This window comes from Cataglyphis hispanica, chromosome 24, assembly GCF_021464435.1.
Source record: "Cataglyphis hispanica isolate Lineage 1 chromosome 24, ULB_Chis1_1.0, whole genome shotgun sequence".
NCBI classification, from domain to species: domain Eukaryota; kingdom Metazoa; phylum Arthropoda; class Insecta; order Hymenoptera; family Formicidae; genus Cataglyphis; species Cataglyphis hispanica.
This window is the reverse complement of record NC_065977.1, coordinates 2,408,783-2,425,267: the sequence shown is the minus strand read 5'-3', so window position 1 is coordinate 2,425,267 and position 16,485 is coordinate 2,408,783. Positions and strand designations below refer to the sequence as shown.

General features: G+C 41.2%; 1 protein-coding gene across 2 annotated transcripts in view; it reads right to left on the bottom strand.

The window, feature by feature from the left end:
• LOC126858091 (leucine-rich repeat-containing protein 24-like) overlaps nt 1-16,485 on the bottom strand; it is a 141,858-nt gene that overhangs the window by 32,223 nt on the left and 93,150 nt on the right. For both annotated transcript variants that reach the window (XM_050608130.1, XM_050608131.1), the window contains exon 2: nt 15,239-15,284. The gene's annotated coding sequence lies outside the window, so the exon portion shown is untranslated. The remainder of the gene's footprint in view (nt 1-15,238; nt 15,285-16,485) is intronic.

Sequence of the window (16,485 nt, the reverse complement as noted above, 5' to 3'; positions counted from 1 at the left end):
CGACGCGGTTTCGTTTTCCGGCCCGCTTATTCTTGAAGAAAGTACTGCGAGAGTAGCAGAAGAACCCGTCACTTCACCTTCGGATACTTTTATGTCCCTTTTTCCCCATCCAACTTCTCTCTCTCTCTCTCTCTCTCTATATATATATATATATATATATATATATATATATATATATATCCTTCCTCTTTATCTCCCTTCAAGCGATGAAGAACGAAGAACGAGAAGTAGCGAGAAGAGAGTGGAACGCGCGGACAACTCTGTCGGTCGCGTCGAGAAAAGGAGGTTGCAACGAGAGAACGGAGGAAAAACCGTTGGACCAAAAAGGGGGAGAAAAAGAAAAAAGGGAATGAAAGCTGCGAAGAGAGCGCGGCGACAAAAAAAAAAAACGGACGCGAGGGAAAATGCAACGACGAGGGAAGACCTCCGAAGAAAGTGGAGGAACTTTGCCGCCGTTGCTGTCTGTTACTCATTTCTCCTTCGTCCAGCTCCCCTCTTCCCCCCCCTTCCACCCCCGCCTTTCCAACTCTCCTGCTACCCCTTCGCGAGAGACCCTCCACTGCATTATTCATGACTTTGTCAACGTCGCTTGCCGCTGTATTTTTACGGCATTATACTTGGAAAAATTTTGTGCCGGGGAGAAATTCGATATAGAGCCACGCGCGGTCTCTCCCGGAGAGACGCACCGGGTCCTGTGTGTATCCTTGGCGGAGGCCAACATCGCCGAATGAGATGACGTATTGAGGAGAGAGATGGAAAGCAAGAGGGTAAAAAGCATGCGGATTGAGTGGAATTTGCACGAAAATACGGATTACACGATTCCGATAATTAATAATATTTGGGCGTCAAGAGAGTGCAAGCTCCCCCTTTATTGAAAATGAAATGAAGCAGAGATACGTCGAATCTGTGAAGGAACGGGTTGATCCGCCGGGTAAAGCGTAATTAATTCGATATCGCGACAAAGGGAATTTTATGAGACGCAACGATTATTACTTGGTTAAATAGATATTTCAGCTTACGATTCGTAAAGCGAATTAAGCTGCCGCGTGGCGACCCGGAAAAAGCACTTTCGCGTTCCTCCGTAATAAGCAATAAAATTACTAGATATCACAGATATAATTTTTCGATAAAGAGAATTTCGCGCTAATTAATAGGCTGATTAATAATATATGATAGAAATTCATCGAAACAGATTAAATATTAATTAAATATTGCAGCTATTATGCGCTCTGGTAAATGGACATGAAATACGCGCGAGTGCGTAATAAGCATTATTTAGCGATAAACTGCTAAAATTCGGGGCGATATTCGCTACGGTGGGGGAAATTTTATACGTCGATACAAGCTGGGATACCGTGGGTGGTATCTAATAAAAATTCAAAACTCATTTTCGAAGCCAATTAAGCCGGGCCATTAAAAATAATGGGAAAAAGGGGGGGGAGGGGGGATTTTTATCCGATAAATAAATAACGCGACAAAACGATTCGGACGCAAGGACAATCGCGCTCGTGACAGGTCCTTTGTTCCTTTTGTCGAACTTTTTTGTCAGCCCCCGATTCCTCGATGCTCCACAGAAACACGGAACCGCCCCCGCGAAAAAGGAACACGCGCGCGCGCGCGCACACACACACACACACACACACACTCACGCACGTCCTTCTCTCGTGACCAAAATAAATGGGAGTTCGCTCCTCCCTTTTTCCCCACTCTCCCCCTCCCCTCACCCCTCCTCCACCCTCTTGTTGATCCTTCGTTCTCGTCCTTTTCTCTCCGTTTCCATCGCGGGTTTTGCCGTCGTGAGTAACGACACCTGTCCGACTTTGTAATGCCTATGTTGGATATATTTTGTGACAGATGCACGAGGATCCCTCGCTCGCAGTTAGTCCCGGGCAAATCGTGGGCGCGAGTCAGACAGCCGTCGCGCAATTGCGACCGTGTCTATATTTCGTTGTCGCAAACTTGTCCGGAAGGATTGGTGATTTTGTGCTGCGCTGTTACGTTACGCGTCGCGCACACTTGCTTAGCACACCTCCACGCGATACGGTATTTCCCCTCGTCCGGGGAAATTTCGCAAGGACGAACGAGTGAAAGAACGCCGTATGAACGCGGCCGTAGCCGCACGTTGTAGATCGCGCGATTAATGAAACGTTACGTTATCGAGTGAAGGAGGGGGAACGATTATATGATAGAGGAGAGATTTCTCTCTCTCTCTCTCTCTCTCTGTCTGGAATTTCGCCTGTCAATGACACTGTAAACAACGACGGCCGTCCGGCGAAATAACGCTACTCGCGTCAGGCCTCTTCCCGGAGGGGAGTATTATAGTTAACAAGAGGCTTGTTCCAGTCGGTCGGACGCACATTGCCTATTGTCTGCGTAAAGATAATAGACGCTCGTCATCGCACTCTCGCCGTCACTCCATGAGATTCTCGGTACTCGCGTTATCGTCCCTTCGTTAATTATTATTCGGCAGCTCGATCTAAGCATATACAGGGTGTCCTAAAAATTTTGACACACCCGAAGTGTGAAGGTAGATTGGGTCAAACTGAGTCGAAAGTTCTATATCATTTTGCAAAATTTGCAATAGTTTTGCCTTATTAATTAAAATATGTGAGCTAATGAGCGCGTTGGAAGCGATAGGCCGGTGTCGGCAGGCATGTACGACGGATTACTTGTGTACGTTTCTTAACAACGAAGGTATCATCTAAGCAAGAGGTGACAGCGTGACTCCACCTCTCGCTTAGATGATGCTTTTGTTACCAAGAGACGTACACAAGTAATCCGTCGTACATGCCTGCCGATACCGGCCTACTGCTTTCCAACGCGCTCATTAGCTCACATATTTTAATTAATAACGCAAAAAATATTGCGAATTTTGCAAAATGATATAGGACTTTTCGACTCAGTTTGACCCAATCTACCTTCACACTTCGGGTGTGTCAAAATTTTTAAGACACCCAGTATATACATAGATGTTTAATTTGTTGACGCGTACATTTACTCCAAGTCTCGTACGCATTTCGAGCGCTAGATAAGCAAATCCGAGAGTTGTCGATCGCTTCGATTAAACTTCCCGATGAAGTTTGTATACACTCAGACGAGAGGAAAAGAGTGTCTCAGCTGACCTAAAAAATTGCCAGATGGCGAAAGATTTTCTTTGTTCTCGACTTACAATGCGCGCATTGTCAGTCAAGTGGCTCGAGCCTGTCTATGCCGAGAGAGAGAGAGAGAGAGAGAGAGAGAGAGAGAGAGAGAGAGAGAGAGAGAGAGAGAGAGAGAGAGAGAGAGAGAGTTGAATCGCCGGCGTGTTTCTGGCAGCGCCAGATTCGTCTTTTCAAGAATCGTCTTTGATATCGATGTTAATCGGGAACGGTGAGCTGACGAGGAAATTATACGATCGAGCGTGAGATAAAAAATGTGAAAAATCGATCTTCATAACCATTATAAACTTCTTCTCCTTTTTTTTTTTTTATTTCATCACGCGAAATTCCCCCGTCATTACACGATCTGATCTATCTTACGGGCGCTATTTCGAAAGTTCAACGAGGGAGCGATTCTCGGCCAGCGAAACGGCCGATTACGTCGTCGTTAGCCAAGTTGGCGATCGGGTACAGTCGCGACTTTAATTCGCGCGGGATCGAATTGTACGTAATCGAATCAATCTCTCTCTCTCTCTCTCTCTCTCTCTCTCTCTTTCGTCACCGTGAGCGAAAAAGGGAGCCTGCTACCATTTTTCGCGAGATCCATCATTCTGAAATATGCCGGTCGTGACGAGGAGCGATCTAATCGCCACCGGTTGAAGGGACTATCGATCAGGCTACTCGAAACCCTCCGTTTCTCCCTCCCCCCCTCTCCCCTCGCCTCCTCGCAATGTTGCGTATACATTCCATGAAAATCAAAATGATCGAGGATCTCTCGATATTCCGCGGTCAGAATAGTCGGAATAATATCAGTAAAGCATAGACGGCCGATAACTGCCACTTGAGCGAAGTATACTATATCCGTAGTACAGTACGGTACAATAGTTAGCTCCGTACGTGTGTGTGTGTGTATGTATATGCGCATCTCATGGTTTATTCAAAGAGTCCGCTATCCTATCCCGCGAGCTCCTGCGGATGCGAGCGGGTTTACGCAACAACCCGACGACAGTTCGCGGATAATCAAGTCGTTAATGCGCCGCCGCGTCGGCGCGAGAAGTTATCCTCCCCCACTCCGGGGAAGAGAGAGAGAGAGAGAGAGGGCGGGAAAAGTTTTCCGCCGCGTCGCGGAAAAGCGTGTCCGCACGTATGCAGCTTAGGTGCGCGGCCGCGACTTACGATCGCGGGATGCATGCTAAAGCGGCGTGCGCGAAACTTGGAAAATGGGGAAACTCAACGGTCGGCGCAACTCCCCCTGCCCCTGCCCCTGCCGCCCCCGTCATCCCTGCCGACCGAGAGAGAGGCTGCATTATGAATATCTCGATGGACGAGAGGGACGGCCGCGCGAATCGTGGCGACGAGACGCCGGGCGATCGTAAAGGATCGTGTCTCGCGCGCTCGCGACGAGAGAATTTTACGTGGGAGAGACGACGCTCGTATAGTCCACTCGAGCTCGTAGAAAAGTTATGCGCGCCGAGATTAAATCCAGCGTCTCCGTCGTATCCGCATCCGCGGAGGCCGAGACAATTTTGACCACTGCTGGTCAAAAAATTTATTTTGCACTGTTGTAATTTTAAATTAAAATTGCACTGCAATTTGTAATTGCGTGCATCGAATTCCTTTACTTTTATGGATTTTAACTTTGTACTTATTAATTTAAATTTCTTTCATTTATTTATATTTCAATTCGACACGTATGTATACATGATATTTGTGTAAATATACTTTTTTTTTTTTTTTTTAAATATCACTTTGTTGTTGTTGCTTTGAATGAAAAGAAAAAGAAAATATTTACAAAATGAAAACTATTGAAATTTTCTACAATGCATATGCAAATATTCGATTAAATTATTTAAATTTATTTCGATTAACTTATTCGAGTTCGATTCTTTTCAGATTGATATTTATTTATTCAGATATTTATTTAGATTGCACGAGTTTTACAAAATAAAACGTTCTCAAGATGAGCTATGAATAACTTTGGTATTCACCGGCGCCGACAAAGGGAGGGAGGGAGGGAGGGAGGGAGGGGAGTCGAGCTGAGAATCTTGGTGTCGGGAAGCCACGGCGTTAAAACGTTCTAAATAAAATGGCTCAGCTGCGGATTTTGAAATTTTTGCCATACATAATGTAAAATACATTCCGCATCGATGTCCACCGTATCCGCAATGGATGATTAACGTTAGTCGGCGATTAATAAACAGAGTTGATGAATGCGAGGAACGCCGACGCGCAAATTAATCCTCGCGCTTGTCGCGCGGATATATTATAATAATTTTCGTAGAACGCGGCACTTATTTACACGCGCGCCGACATAATTGATGCCATTCGACCGCCGTTCGCCCATTACATCGCGGCTATTTACATTAATTCGGTAGAAATGATAGCGCGCATAATTTTGCATAGCGCGAATCGCGATCTCTCGTATCCCTGCAAACGTAACGTGGATTACCTAACATTGCGTGACACGCACGTGAGGAAGAGAGAGAGAGAGAGAGAGAGAGAGAGAGAGAGAGAGAGAGGATTCGCCGCATAACAATGCAATGCTCGATGGAATAATAATAATGCCGGCGTTATCGCAATAATGTGCCCCGGTCTTCTTAATGCTGTAATTTGATTCTACTATGCATAGGTTAATCAAATGCGAATGGTTCTCCCATTGTTATCACGTATAATCATCGAGACTCGAAATCGCCGATGTCGCAGCACGTTTTTCATTTAAAATTGTCTCCATGACTCTTGAATTTATCAAATATATCTGCTCCCTCTCCCGAATCACTCCGCACATATATTCCCTTATAACACTTTTAAATATCTTTTCTCTTTCTCTCTCTCTCTGTTTCCTTTTTTTCTCATATATATTACGTGTATTAATTCCTCGCTGAAACGACGACGCGAGAGAAATTGTTTACATAATACTGCGGCTCGGATAATCAAATGTGGCTTCATAAAAGAATCGCGCACGCGGAGCATCTCGCCGAATGTAAACCCACGCTTTCCCCCTTCCTCTCTCTCTCTCTCTCTCTCTCTCTCTCTCTCTCTCTGCCTAAATTACAAGCTGACTGAAAAAGAGCGACTCGGTGCTCGGGCGCCACGAAATATAGACTGGCGTTTCAATCCGCGCGTCTGCCGAGAAAAAGAGAGAGAGAGAGAGAGAAAGAGAGAGAATAAAAAAAAAGATGTACGCCGGCAACGTAATTTAATTTGCCTCCCCTTTAAGCGGCGCGCCCACGCTCTTGAGTCAACGCGAAACTCGGGGCGCCGTTCGTTAGTCCTGTATACCTTATGTTAGCATAATCTTTTATTACACGACCGCGCAAAGAAAAAAAAAAAAAAATTCCGGTCCGCCACCACTAGCACTTAATTAAGTTTTCTCTCCTCCCCTCTCCTACCCTCTCCCCTCGCCCCGCCCCCCACCTCCGCCGAAGGGAGCCGTCCTCTCTTCCTCTTGTTATTATAATAAAGAATTTTCAACTACCTCGCTCCGCGCGGCAGGAACTTCCGGGTCCGCTTCACGCGAGGACTCGTGTCCTGTGCGAGCGCAAGTGTCCCCCCTGCCTACCCCGCCTCCCCCTCCCCACCTCGGTCGAGTCTTGTTCATCAGGCGGCGAGCTGCCAGTTCATCGTCCATGATTAACTGCAGACGCGACCGTGCACGGGGAGTGTTGGTTCTTTTCGACTTTTCGACCCGGCCGTGCTTCAATTATCAATGATTGATGACGAGCAGGTACGGGGTGTGACGCTTAAAAATTCGGGACGACTAATTGCGGCTGACACCACTTCTTCTCCCCCACCTCTTTTCCGCCAGGATAAAAGCCGAGGAAAAAGAGGGGCGGGGGGGAGGGGGAGGAAACGGAAGAAAAAAGCAGAGACACTCACGCTTGTAATCTGGAGTCTCCAGACAGAGAGAGAGAGAGAGAGAGAGAGAGAGAGAGACACGCGGTGACTTCCATTTTTCTTCCATTTTTCTTTTCCTTCGAAGGCAAATCAATAGTTATATCCGGCTGGGAGGAGCGCAACAAATACGAGCTACACTTCCGGGATAGAGAAAAGGGCTGGGACGTAACCCGTTCCCCTTCCTTCCACGCGCCAAGACGGAATGAAAGATCGTCGCTAATGACGATTAATAACTTGACTAGTCTTCCGAGAGGAATTGATTGCGATCGAGGACACGCAAAGCGAGAAGAAAATGCTGATGGCGAATGCGTTCGAGCGACCGATCCCCATCGTGATAGTTAAAAGGCATCGAAAAAAGCATATCGTTCTGGCGAGGGAGTATTTTATCAGCACACCGTTCACATTAACAAACGATAGAATTTCACATTTTCAAAGAATTGCGACACGATCTTAGAGATAAAAATGCTTGCCAGCCCGGTATATCGAAGCCGTAACTGTCACATGTATATCCATTTTTTGATTGTGTCAAATTTTAATGAATAAAATAAAATATAATATATACTCAAAATTATAATGTATATTGTTTATTATATCGCAATATAGGGAAGATTGCTTAAATCAGTTTTTAAAAAAGAATGTATTATAAACATCATTTCAGATAATATATTTTTCAACATGCCATCATATAAAGATGAATATATATTCCTCTCTTTTCAATTTTTTGATCTATAAATTAAAAAAAAAATCAAATTATAAACCTTTGCAATACAAAGCGACTTAAACAATAATTCTTCTAAATTCAAATATAAATTGCCAAAATAGCGTTCATATATATATATATATATATATATATATATATATATATATATATATATATATATATATATAGTGTACTAAAAAACAACACTTTATTAGATTTAAAAAATAATTATTTTTTACGGACTGCTATATATAAAATAAACAGTTTATTATAAGAAATATTATATAGAATAGATGCTCTTAAAAATCTATTTGATCACTTTACATAAATCGAAAATGTATTCAGATTCATATTTCAAAATTCTAACATATGATTCACGTGCTCTTTCGTTAATATAACGCACACTCTTTGTTATTCTCCACTATATATTTCATACAGGCAAAACACTATTTTTCCTTCCATATTGATTCTAATAACAGCCTAAAAAAATTTAACTTTTTAAAAATTTTTAATATTTTAGGGGCAATTTTCTTTTCTCTTGTTTACTTCTCGTGCCATTCTTTTTTAATACTGTAAAAAAAGATCTTACGTATCTATCGATACAAGCACCGATGCGATTTGGACAAGAGCGTAATGAAATGATTTTGAAAACAATTTATAATATTATAATCTTCTTAGAGCTTACACGCATGAAATAATTAACACATTAATGGTATGTAATTTCGAAAATCTCGCAATTTCTCATATTATAATCTCCTTATTTCACCTACGTAACAAATTAATGATGTTAAATATTTCTTAAAAGTATGCATTATTGCTTACAAATAAATAGAATTAATATAATAAATTTTATTTGACTTTTATTTCTTTAGAAAAATGTGAAACAAATAGCTTTAAGGATGTATGTGACATATACCGAAATACTAGCAAAAGCATTAAAATTTCATAGATTGTTCTATTATTTCTTCTGAATATTTGTGTTAATAATATTTCTTCTGAATATTTGTGTTAATAATTGTGCTAAAAACTAAGCACAATTCTCTTAATGGTTTGGAAGTTATTTAAATTTAAAGTTACTATTGATGCTTATGGAAAATCGCTTATTGTAGAACTTATTGACAAATTTGACAAAGAAAAAATATTACCAATGAAAATTTTCACATATATTAAGGAAATTCTAATAAATATTTGTGCAAAACTTGATTTATATCCACTAATTCGTTTAAAAGTTTTTTACTAAAAATTGTAGAAAAATATGATCTGTCTCTTTTTCTCTTTCTGCAAATTACTCGTTTTTCATTGTTTTTTGCAGTTGATTTTAGAGGATATTCACGATCAAAAGTTTTTGCCATAAATTAAGAAAAACATTAAGTACAACTATTTTCTTTTACAAAGACGTCAAAATTCATATTATTTTGTGATACTTAAATTTTTTTCATAACCCGGATTTATTTTTTTTTTTGATTTTTCAAACAGTATAAACGTAAGAAACATATTTTCTTTTTAATTCTAACAATTTTTTGCTCCTATTGTACATCCAGAACATCCTTAAAAACGCGATTCTTTTTTCAAACTCACGCCCGACATATCTAATTAGAACAAATGATTCAAAATTATTGAGACAACACAAAAATGTATTTTATATTATTATATTAATTTATTAAAAAAAAGTTTAAATTAGTAGATAAAATTAACAGTAAATAAATTTATAGAAATAGTGCGGTTATTTAGGAGCCGCTTTAATAACGCTTCAATTTTCGCCCGCTGTGTATTCTCTTAGCTTTCGATGAACAAACGATATTCGAGTCTCTCACCTGCTACATTTAATTAAATTAACTTGCAATCGTCCGCGAAGACGAGCGGCGCGTTGTAAAACCGCGCGTGACTTTTCGCTCATGTAATCAAATAAAACTTTTGCAAGCCTGTCGTCGCGCTCGTCGTCTATCGATCGAGTTTTATGAGACGCGGGCGGGGGGGGGATCGACGCCGCGAATGCGGACATTTTCGGAGCCGCAATCAAGCGAATTGGCTTTTTCGGTCCAGGCAATTCCTATGGCAAACCCGGAACCCGGCCTCGCCACACTAAAATCAACACAGTGCACTAGTAGGATTTAATATAGATCCGAGTTTCCGCGCTAAAACGCAGATGGAAAGGACGACATATTTGACGGCTTCCTCCTCGTTTCGGACAGCGAGCGTTGTTTGTATCTCGTTCGGCGTGAAAAAAAGATTTCCAAATTGCACAAAAAGCTGCAATGGCATTTATCGTCATCAAAAGACAAAATAGCATTCGTTTCTCTTTATTCGCCTCTCCGTTTTCTCGTTTTCGATATCGGCGTCTCTCCTTTTCCATGGCGAAAAAAAAAGGAAGGAAGGGGGAGGGAGGAGGGGGGGGAGGGAGGAAAGCGGATACAAACCGCTTCGTAAACATTTTACTCAGATTAAAAAAGTTCAACAACGAGCATCGCTCACGCTTAGGTACACCCAAAAAACGTGGAATTTCCGCGTGTTTCAATTAAATCGCGAATTTAAGCTACTAACAACTTTAACCGCCATCGGAAAAAAAAGCAGCATCGTGCTAAACGGATGGAAAGCCGAATGCAACTGGGAAAATGCGCTTTGGTCTTTAGCAATTTTTTTATTTCTACAACGCTTATATTATCGTATATATTACAATGTTTATACAGCGACAATGTAAAATTTTTACGTCGCACTTTTTTTTTTATCACATGTCAACTTTTGACAGGAGAGTTTGACAGAAATTTTCAGCGATTCGCGAAATTTATTTAATATGCAGCTCTTACTTTTCCCATTGCAATTTACAACCCTTGCATCCTCGATCGATCCAATCCTTTATTATTATTATTATTATTATTCGCGCTTTCAGTTTTGTCGGAGGAAGACTTTTGTCGAGGGAGAGAGCCGGCAATTTTGTCTGTCCGTCTGATCGTTAGCGGAATGATAAGACCACAGCGGAACGAGATGACGAACACGGTCATCACGTGGGTTTATCAGCGAAGCATAAAGCCGCTCTAGTTACGGCCGCGATAAATCCCGCTCTCTCGCGCGCTAAACTCAATAGCGGTCTTCTTACGTTGATGCAGTCGGACGGATCGTATCTGGCGGCCGTTTATATCAACGATACGCGCTCAAGCACGACGAATAAAGACGAAACGGTAAACGTTAATCCGCGCACCCGTCGCCATTTGCGTACACGGTATATGAAGAAAAAATTTTCGACCTCTCTCCTCCAATCCGAGCCGCCGCCGCGGCCCCCTCCCTCCTTCCTCCCCTCCCTTTAGCGCCGCTTGCGGGAAATTCAGCCTCGTAATTACGATATTCGAAGCTTAATCCCTACGGCGATCGTTGCGGAGATACCGCATCGTGAAGTGAGCGGTATGCAGGAGCTTCTCGAAAATCGAAAATCAGAATTAATATCGAAATTTTTTGAAAGTTTGAGGATAATTCGATCGAATGAACGAAAAAGCGCAAATTTACGACACGATTACGCGATTTTAATGTAGAAATTATAAGAGAAATTTAATGTCGGCCAATAAGCTTTCGATAAATTGCAATCGTTAATTGAGAATAAGAGAGATATTAAATGAGAAGTCGATTTTTAGACTCGATTCAATTCCGTAAAAATATAAAAAGGATGCCCCCTATATACGCGTACGTCGGAAAGAAAGCGTAAGCATAATTATACATGACGTTTATCTGTCAAGGGACAGCTGTCACGTGTTTCCATAAATTACAGTGCAATGAGATAACAGGCTAGGCGGGGTATCAACACACATGATCACTTCGCCAATAAAGCCTTAATCGCAAATAATTAACGCGAAAGAGCTTACGCACTCGCTCTCTCTCTCTCTCTCTCTCTCATCTCTCTCTCTCTCTCTCTCTCTCTCCTCTCTCTCTCTCTCTCTCTCTCTCTCTCTCTCTTTGCAGAGATCGTATCCTATCGGTTTATTAAGTTGCCACTGCCGAGCATACTGCATCGAGGGATGGCGTGCTGTAATTTCCAGGGTTATACCGTACTTTAAAGGCGTACTAAAGCTCACCCCTTTCTCCCCTTCATTCCCTCCCCATCAACACCGCAAAGCGCGTGGATAAGTGAGAGACTAGAGGCGAGAGCGTCTGAGAAACTGTCTCTCTCTCTCTCTCTCTCTCTCTCTCTCTCTCTCTCTCTCTCTCTCTCTCTCTCTCTCTCTCGCTGACTTTCTCGTTTCCTCGATCTCTTCGGCTTCATCCTTCCCATCTATCTCTCGTAGAGATAGAGAGATAAATTGTTTGGCGAGGACTCGCCGCGCTCAAAAGTTTCGCGATATTTCCACTGTTAGTTAAAATTAGTGGAGTTCCCGAAGGCAATTCTGATAACGCTATCTCGCTTTGTGACGCCCGTACTCCACCTAACCCCCTTACCCCCGCCCCTCTCCCCCCTCCCACCTATCTATCCTTTGATTTCTCTTTCTTTCCCGCCCGATATATCGCTGCATCTCGAATCGCACACAGAATTTCATGAGGGACGCAATAAATCTCATCGAGCGACATTGAAGAGAGAAGCTCTCTCTCTCTCTCTCTCTCTCTCTCTCTCTCTCTCTCTCTCTGTGAAGAAAAGCGTGTATCTAGGCCTAATTGGAAAACAGAACAGACTCGTATATCGATCAAAGGGAAATGCGCTGTCCGCATCACGAGTGCATGGGATGAGAGATCTCGATTCGAGTGCACATTCATAGTATGGCGCAGCAGTGCTTATCGGAGAGTCCGGCGTCATCGGTCCGACAATTAGCGAAGTTTAATCGCCGCTCGGTCAACCGTAATTAAGGATTCCCTCTCTCTCTCTCTCTCTAGCAGAAGAGGAAAGGGAAACGCGCGAATTAAAGTTGACGCTTGAAGGGCAAAAACCGCGTGGCCGTTTCTACTTACTGTGCTCGACGACGTGACCACCCGGTAACGTAGCGTAATTAAATCGATGTTTTGCATCGATAAAAAAGAATGTCGTCCGTCAAATAATTCGAGAGATTAGAAGAATATCGCACTATGGGAATTAATCTGAAAATTATTGCTGGTCGGGAAGGTAGGGCCAATTAGAAACTATATGATCTCGCTTCGAGATATTTCGCTCGAGGCAGAGCAGCCCCCAGAGCTGGTTATTTGACCGAAAGAAGCAGGCAATCTCTCCTTTTAATAAGACACTCGGTAATTTTAATCCCTCAGTCTTCTCCATTCTCTCTCGCTTAATAGAATTTGTAACTCGGGGATTATGCGCGGGGATATACGGGGTGTCCGTAGCCGACCGCGCTTCCGCTTTAGATAGTAGTAAGAGTCGGCGGAGATACGCTATATTAGATTTAATATAGCGTCGATTTAATGAAAATCGTGACTTTTACACACTCGTACTTGGCATAATATTATATTCGGTTTTACATGAAATTTAATTATTTAGTTTGCCATTTAATAATCTCACCCAGATTTCCTTCCTTTCTGAATATTTGCTTAATGAACGGGTTATATAATGAGCGAATTTGATATAACGGAAAAAATTTCGGCAAATTTCGACATTGCATTGTCGAAAGAACGCCAATAATATCGAAATATTTCAGTGTTATAAATAATTTACATTTGCAAATTTCGGACATTCGTGCAGCAAAGCAGCAATGAAGTTAATTAAATCGGGCGCGTGAGATTGCTCGGCGAAAGATGATGGCGAATATAAATCGACTTTGATTCGGCGAAACATTAAATTGTTCGTCAATTCCGGTGGAAAGAACCCCGGACTAAGTGCGACCTGGAGAGGAGACGGGACTCTGATTAAACTTTGTTAATTATCGTTACGATGACGCTTATCTCCGACGCCGAACGAAAGCATCCCCGTCGTCGCATTTAGCCCGACAACCTTCTTAATAGACAAAAAGAGGCGGCAACCACACCGCGCATCAGACCCGGCAAAAAGACTCTATTAAGAGCCATACGCGCTCCGGTGACTCGAATCTTTCTTATCCAATTTTACGGTCGAACGAACGATCTTAGATGTGAAATGTTTCGCGTCGTGTTCCCCATTTCGACAATATCGGGCTAATGTTCTCATAAAAAAACTGATACCTGTCACGTAATCTGTGATAGCTACATGATATGCAGAGTGGCTCCGAATGTTCCATCCAGACTTTGAGATTTTATAGGAAATTTAATTCTGAAATTCCCAAAAAATTTTCTATAATCATGGGTCGAAAAATGCTTCCTTAAGAAATTAGCAGCCAAAAATCTCTGAAATTACGATTATTTTATATGTTTTTACAAATATGAGGAAAAGTTTGCGTTTTTTAATAAAAAGTAAAAGTTGTAGAGAATTAAACTATCTTTTAAATGAGATCAAAATAATTGTAGTACGTTTCATAAGTTTTGAGAAATAAAATAAAAAGAAGATGAAACTTAATAAATTTCTTGAAGAAAAATCAATAAAAATAAAAAACAAAAATCTCTTTCTTTCATAAAAATAAAGCAATTCTTCTTTTTAAATTAAAATAGCACTGTAGAATATTTTTTTAATGGAGAGTATCTTTAAAAAGCTGTGTCGATGGCAAAAAAAAGAAAAATATTTTTCTGTGCATTTCAAACTGGTTATCTCAAAATCTATGAAACGTACTACAATCATTTTATTCTCATTTAAAAGATAATTTAATTTTCTACGACTTTTGTTTCGATACTTTTTGTTTAAAGATTGCGCATTTTCCATGATATTTGAAAAAAATGTGTAAAACAATCACGATTTTAGAGGGTTTTGAGCGATAACTTCTTAAGAATGCATTTTTCGACCCATGTTTATAGGAAATTTTTTCTTCAGAATTAAATTTCCTACAAAATTTCAAAGTCTGGCTGGAACGTTTGGAGCCACCCTGTATATATATATATATATATACATATATATATATATATATATATATTACTAGGGTGACTATATATATATATATATATATATTATATATTTATATATATATATATATATATATATATATATTATATATATATATATATATATATATGTCATCTTGCAAATTAAAAATAAAAATTATGCCGAAATGAAATGCAATTATACTGACAGCTATTCGCGCGCAGATTCGTTTGCACAGTCGAACGATAAAGTCGCAAAGCGCGCGAGCATCTCCGCGTCACACGCAAGCTTAATTCGCGAGTTTTTTGTCCTTTTCGCGAGTGAACGAGAATCGGGTAATGCGATCTGCGCGTTCATGCGATTTCTCGCACTGCGCGTTGCGAATCGTCGACGCGACGCAAATTTTCGCCGTAGTAACAATTAATTATAATAATCGGCGCGAGCTGAAGAAGACCGAGGAACAATAGCGATTTCGAGTTACAATACTACCAAGTCCTACTAGTTTACCGAGGTATCTAGTTCTCGCGAAGAGATGAAGAGAGAGAGAGAGAGAGAGAGAGAGTTGGAAATTTGAATTTCGACTTGAAAGGACTTGGAGGCAAGAACGGAGATACTTACCAAGGGAGAATGGGCCGGGTCCTTATCTCCTCACTGTCCCACCAATCTGCAACAATAAAGAGAGAACAATGAGGAGAAGCATACGGTGGGTGTTCCATTTAAATTACAATATTATTGCAGCGTAAAGCCTTATCATGCTGTGAAGGAAAATTCCGCAAATATGCGCGCGATATCATTACAGCGACAATTTGGATCGATGTTTGAGGAGCTCGCTATAAACTTGCTGCTTGAATAACACAATTTTGCGTGGGCACAATATTTGCGCAACATCGCAGCTCGACAACAGCTCCTCTACCGAGAGAGACCGAAGATACTGACTGCAGACAATGACGGGATATCCGGACGAAGGGATCATCGCGCGGAGACATTAATCCTTTGTGCGAGGCGTATCGCGGCGAACTTGGCGAAGTGTAACAGGCGGAAATAAGCGATCCCTGTCACGAGGCGGAACAGAAGGAATACCTATATAAGCCGATGCCGAAAGAATTAACCGGGGGACGTAGCCATTTAAGCAAGAGTTGTTGCAAACTTCCGCAAGCTTCGTGCTAACTAGAGGTATGAGGAAACAGGACTCGCAAACTTTAATGCTTGTGACTCTCGCCAATCCGAGTCTTCAGCAGCGAACCGGAATATTGCTGTCGCAATCGCCACACGCTGATAACCAATCGTTCGATTCTATTTTGTGCACGCAATCCTATACGCGTTCACTTCAAAGGCTTCGAGCGATTGGTCGAAACGCTTCTATACACCCGATTCTTTCGAGGTTTAAATTTTCCAGTTGAAAATAAGGAGTCTGGTGAATGGCAAAATAAGATCCTTGTAACACAGTGTGTGAGAAAAAATTTTCCCTAGAGGAAATTTCCAAGAAGTTTATTTTTTACTACTACACTTGAATTTAAAAATTAAATTTTTACTATGAAATATTTCGTTTTTTTAGAACTCGAAGAAAATAAAAATTTGAAAAGGCACCGAGAATGACAGATGTAAAGATCAAAAAAGTACCTACATTTGTTACCAATATCTTGTGCGAATTTTCATCTTTCTTTTCTAAAAATATTTATTTTTATTCTATAAAAATATCTTTTCTAAAAAAAAATATTACTTATCTCTTCGTTTGAATAAAGATTTTACACGATGTTAAAAATCTTCTTTTTTCCGATTCGACCTCTATTATAAATCCTTAAAAGTCCAGACTAAACGGCTACAAGTTTAATCAATTAAGGATCCAATTTGTATTGAAAATTTGT